The 5967-nt window shown below is 35.8% G+C and overlaps 1 pseudogene; it reads left to right on the plus strand.

The window, feature by feature from the left end:
• Positions 1-5967, plus strand: part of LOC109382916 (ferritin light chain pseudogene) — a 26588-nt pseudogene that overhangs the window by 10225 nt on the left and 10396 nt on the right.

Raw genomic sequence — 5967 nt, forward strand, 5'->3', positions numbered from 1 at the left:
CACACACACACACACACACACACGGACCAAAATACACATACTTGCAACAGATTAACAATGTTTCCATTGTTTTGTCTAACTTGGTGGTAGACAAGACCCTGCTTTATTTGGACTTGGCACATAAAATGTATATATTTAGCAACTTTGCACTATGTAAAGTACCTTCTATATGGCACTTTAAATTAGTCTCCTAATGGGAACTTTTCTGTGAAATGCACTTTATTGACAATATGTCTTATAACTTGTTTGAAAAAGACAACTTTTTGCACCCATGTCACCCATGCTATTTGTTCAAACTGAATGAAATTTCTAATAATTCCTAAATAATGTAGAAATCTACCTCCTTAAATTGGGAGAGCAAAAAGAAAGGGAAAACTGTTGAAAATCAAATATGACAACCTTTGTCCATTGAATTTTGGAGAGATGTGTTTCTAACAGGATACATCTGTGGGCATTCCTTGTCATATTGTTTTCCAGAGGGCATGGGTTTTTATTTTATTTTCAAAAAAAGGTTCAATCACTGACAGATTCATTCTAAACATTGTTTCTGTCATAAAATTCATATTGCTATTTCCTAATTGGTCATTTAACTGATTTTTATAACACCATGAATATACATTTCTTCCTTCTGTAGTCCAGCACTGGCCTGAATATTAGAGACCAACACTCAGCAATATTTTCTCTTACTCTGCAATTATTTGTTTCTTTGAAAACTAAATAACTATTTGTCACACTAAAAATCAAATTAAAACAATTTTTTCTTTCTGATAACATGCTGTAACAAAGCACAAGCATGTTTTAGATTGGGATGCTTGAAGATCCAGCATTGCAAGAACCTCTATTAGGTAAATGGAGGCCATTCAGTCCTTGAAAAGAGCTGTGTGGAGGTTGGGGGGAAATTAGGCAGGACCATTGTTCACAGTGTACCCAGAACAGTGCTAAGGGCTACCCGATAGCAAAAGTTAGCAAAATAACGTTTAGAAATAACAGGTGTTGAAACAAGAGGAGCTGAGATTATAGCCTTGTTTCATGAAATATTTGAATACCTTCTCCCTAGAAACTCAGTGGAATCAAAGGTGACTCTAATAGACTTTACCACAAATAGACTTTACCTCCTGGGTAGTTTTTCATCTGCCTGATCATCTCTGCTCTCATTCCAACCACCAAGAGCTGTGCTTTGGATATTTTAAGGAGTCAGGTTGGAGAGAAGGATGCATTACCTATGGTTTCTTAGAGTAAAGAGGAAGCCCTGGAAAGCACAGCTTTCCTTTAAAACAGAAACTAGTTTATAGACACATGCCCATATAAAATAGTGTGATTTCATGTATATGCACCGACTGGCTAGGTAAAATGGGGAATGTATTTTAGAAAGAAAGGATAAATTAGATGTAAAAAATAAAAAATGGCATGGATAAAAAGACGATTGAATGTAAGTGCTTCCTATAACAAGGTGGGTGAATTACTTTTAAAATGATACCAATAAAAAATGTTAGCACCTAGTTCTCATTTCATTATATAGCCTCTTCATAGAGTAGAATGGAATCACTGGAAACATACTGTGGATTAAAAAGCTGAGAAGTTAGATGGTAGGTGGCAAACTCAAGAAGCCTGAACTCTGGATTAGACATTCTAGAATATGTGACCAGTCATGTTGGCTTGTTTTGTAGCTATGAACTTTATCTGTGTTATTGTGATTCCAATATAAGGACTGAAAGAGGAAATTCATCTATTTGAAAGCATTACTATTCAAGTACTATCTGTACATTTAAACTAATTATTTCATTAAATTCATTTTAGATTTTAGAAGGTGCTATTCCTTAGTAGTAAAAAGAAAGTAAATTCTGTAATTTTGATGAAATCATTAAAGTTGTGATATGAAGATTTGATTATTGAATGGTTTCTTTTATTTACAGATACTTATTTTCCTGTAAAATATCAGCAGGAGAGTTTACCTGAAGGAAAATAAAATTTTAAACTTTGCTTGGAAAATCTAGTCATTAATCATCCTTTGATAGCTTTTTGTTGTGATTTTGGTTTTACCGGCATGTCTTCATGGTCACACTTTGTATGCAGCAAACAAAAATTTGCACCTAGAAATAAAATGTTGACTCAGTAATCTTACTAATTGTAATTAAGAAGTTTTAAAAGGTCAAAGGAATGGAAATCCACCCTCCCCACCATTTTTGCTCAACATCCTCTATCATCAATTTTGTACAATTAATCACTTGATAAGATTTTTTCTTATTATATGTTTTGCAGTTTCTCCCTTTGCTACCTGCCATTTAAATTTCAAGTTGCTAAAAATAAATTTAAAATTGCTTTTCAAAATGCTTTCTGACCTCTTAAGGTAAAACGAGGTCCTATTTCAGTTTCTTACAAGAATCTATCATTTCAAGAAAATCGAATGAAGATCCTAGCTCTTCTAGTTCTCAGATTTTTTTCAGCTATTCATTAAGGGTTACAAACTCAAGAAGCTTAGGGCCAGGGGATATCTAAGGGATCATTCAACCTGATTCAACAAGGGCCCTTGAAAGCTGTGAAGTGACTTGCATGATGTATTAGTGCCAGCTAGAAGCTGGACCCAGGTATCCTGATTCAGTCAGGGGCTTAGGACTTCAACATGATGAACTTGGAGGGGACACAGTTCAGTCCATGATGGGCAGGGAATGCAAAACAAAAACAAAGCTGGAAAAAGGAGACGCTGTACATGAAAATGTATTGATATCTCCAACTTGATAATCCAGTGTCATCTTGTAGAAAGGTGGTCAGTGTTGCTATTGAAACATCTTAAGCCAATTTCTCTTTCTCTTTCTCTCCCCATCTCCCTTCCCTTCCATTTTACACTTAAGTATCTAAGGACACTCCTTGTCATTAGGGGGTCTCTTTCATGTTACAGGCTCATTCTTTTTTTAGTAAATTCTCATAGTTTATTACTTTATATTTTTCTTTAATCCATTTTCTGTTTGCCGTTTTTGGCATTCATGTTAGTTGGATGTTGAACTTTTTGAATTGGTTGATTGTTCGTTTCAGTATTTTCCAACTCTGTTTTGTTACACCATTTGAGATACTTCATCTTCCAAGCCTTAGCCCTTTTATTTTTATACACATTGAAAATTTTGTTTTTGTTTCCAAAGTTGTTGTTTTTTTAAAGATTTTTATTGGGAAATTAGGGGAGGGGAACAGACAAGTTGCTGTCCTTTTGTTCTTCAGTCTAGTTGTGGAGGACGTTGCTTCACTAGCCCAAGCTGGCACCATCATTGCGCTCTTCCCAGGTGAGGCAGATCAGTCGCTGGCTTCTGGATGGCCGCTCACGGGTGGCTGCTGGCTACACATGGCAACCCACTGCAGCAGGGGCTGCATCCTACGCCGTTGCAGGCGACTCACAGCAGCCCAACTCCAGGTTGAGCTGTTGTTCAGCATCTTAGCTGTAGAGGGCAGTGTCACTGGCCCTCATATGTGGGATCCGAACTGGGGATCTCTGGCGTCCCAAGCCAGGTCTTAACGACCACGCCACTCGGCCGGCCCCCAAAGTTCTTTTTTGTTCTATTTCTTTGCAATATATATTATTTATTTTAAATTTTTATTGAAGTCAAACATAAAAAATGTACAAGTAGTAAATGTGGCCAATTCTCAAGAAGTAAAAAAATTCATGTAGCCTCACTTTAAAAAGGAAAAAATATTACCAGCACTCCAGAAAGACCCTCTTAAGACACGTCCCAGTCGCTACTTCTTCCCTTCTGCCTTAAGGTATCACTATCCTAATTAGGAACACAATAGAACAGTTTGCCCTATTTTTAGATTTTATCTAAATGGAACCACACAATACATATTCATTTATGTTGGGCTTTTTTCACTCAAGATTATGAGATCCATTTTCTATAGGTAGCAGTGGTTTATTTTTATTCATGAAATTAATATACCACAATTTATTGTTTTTGGATGTTTGGATTATTTCCAGTTTGATGTTACTGTGAGTAATGCTATGATCATTCTTTTACACGTCCTTTGGTGAGTATACGTACACATTTTTTGTTGGCTATATTATATGGATCCACTGTGTAGCCTAGGTTTTCCCAAATGCAGAGTTGAGACAAAGGTTTGTTATGCAGGCAGTTTGTGAAGTGATCCCTAAGAACCAAGAGTGATGGACAGGGAGTGAAAGATGTGGAGTAAGCCTATGTGAGCGCAAGTTAGAATTGGCCACTGTTAGGGGTGATTGGTGTTCATTCCCACAGGGCTTTCAAAGGAACCTAATGAAATGTATCTCAGAAATGACTGCCTGAGGAATGGAAGAGGGAAGCAAAGCATTTATCCACCAGTTTCCAACTCCACTGGTTAAGAGTGGCCACATGTATATTAATTCCAAGCACTTCTGGGTAGTGCAAGCACAAGTGCCAAGTGTGATCTCAGGCATCCAATGCCATAGTGTCTGGGCCAGAAAGAAAGAGGCTAATCATTGTCAGGTTGCAGCTGTGGGAAGGTGGTCCAAGTCAGGATGAAACTGGAGTAAGGAGCGGGTTGAATGGATTTGAGGTCATACACAAGAGATGTCTCACACACTCACCTTGTATGGATTCTTCATTTTACCAAAGGTCAATTCTCTTCATCTACTTGTCTATCCTTGTGTACCTTACATTACTGTGTAAATACCATACCATTTTAATTCTTCTAAGTTTGTGATAGTTCTTGACATCTGATAGAGTGAGTCCTATTATTTTTACTCAAGATTGTTTTGACCCTTTACATTTCTTCAAAATGTTGAGCTTATACAACTCCATAAAAAATAAAGTCCTACTGGAATTGCTTAGATACCATGATCAATTTGAGGAGAATTGCCATCCTTACAATATTGAATCTCCCAAACTATAAATGTGATACAGCCTTCTGTTATTTTTTGGTCTTCCTTAGTTCTTCTCATTGTTATAATTTCCTGTGCAAAAATTCTGCTTGTGTTTTGGTAGACATCTTTCTAGAGATTTCATGCTTTTCGATACCAATGTGAATGATAATTTTCATATTCTGTTTTCTGCTGTTATACAGAAATACATTTCATTTTTACATATTGACCTTATATCCAGCATTTGTTAAAAGCTCACTTCTAGTTTATCTGATTCCTTTGGATTTTCTATGTATGCAATCATGTCATCTGTGGATATGACAACTTTATTTTCTAATTCTTATTTATTTTCCTTATTGTACTTGCTAGGACCTCTTCCAGTGCCATATTAAATAGAAATGATTAGAGTGGACATCCTTGCCTTGTTCCTGATTTTAGGAGAAAAAAACATTTAATATTTCGCCATTCAGCCTATTTGTTGTAGGTTTATGATGTTTTGATATAATTCAGTATGATATTAGCTTTAGATTTGTGGTGTGTGTGTGTGAGTGTGTGTGTGTGTGTGTGTGTGTGTGTGTAAAAATTATCAGCTTGAAGTTCCCCTCTAGTCTAAATTTGAATTGTTTTGTTTTGTTTTGAATAATAAATGTGTGTTGAATTTGGCCAAGTGCTTTTTCCACATTATTAACATAATCATATTTTTCTTTTTTTCCCTATTAATATGATGAATAACATTGATTGATTTTCAAATATCAAACTAATATTGCACTCCTGGGATAAATTCCACTTGCTCATGTGTATTATCTTTTTGAAATACTGCTGAATTCAATTGGATAATATTTTGTTAAGGAGTTTTTGTTCATAGGGATATTGGCCTATGATTCTCTTTTAATATCTGTGTCAGATTTTGGTACCAGTGTTATATAGCCTCATAAAACCAGTTAGGATGCATTTTCTTTTCCTCTATTTTCTGTAAAATCATTTATTCCTTAAATACATGATATAACTAATCAGTGAAACCACCTGGACTTGGAGTTTTCTCTGTGGGGATGTTTTTGATAACAAACTCATTTTTGTGATAGATTTAAGACTATTAAAAATATCTTGGGCCGGCTGAGTGGCGCGTTGGT

Source organism: Hipposideros armiger, unplaced genomic scaffold (assembly GCF_001890085.2).
Source record: "Hipposideros armiger isolate ML-2016 unplaced genomic scaffold, ASM189008v1 scaffold_72, whole genome shotgun sequence".
Lineage (NCBI taxonomy): Eukaryota > Metazoa > Chordata > Mammalia > Chiroptera > Hipposideridae > Hipposideros > Hipposideros armiger.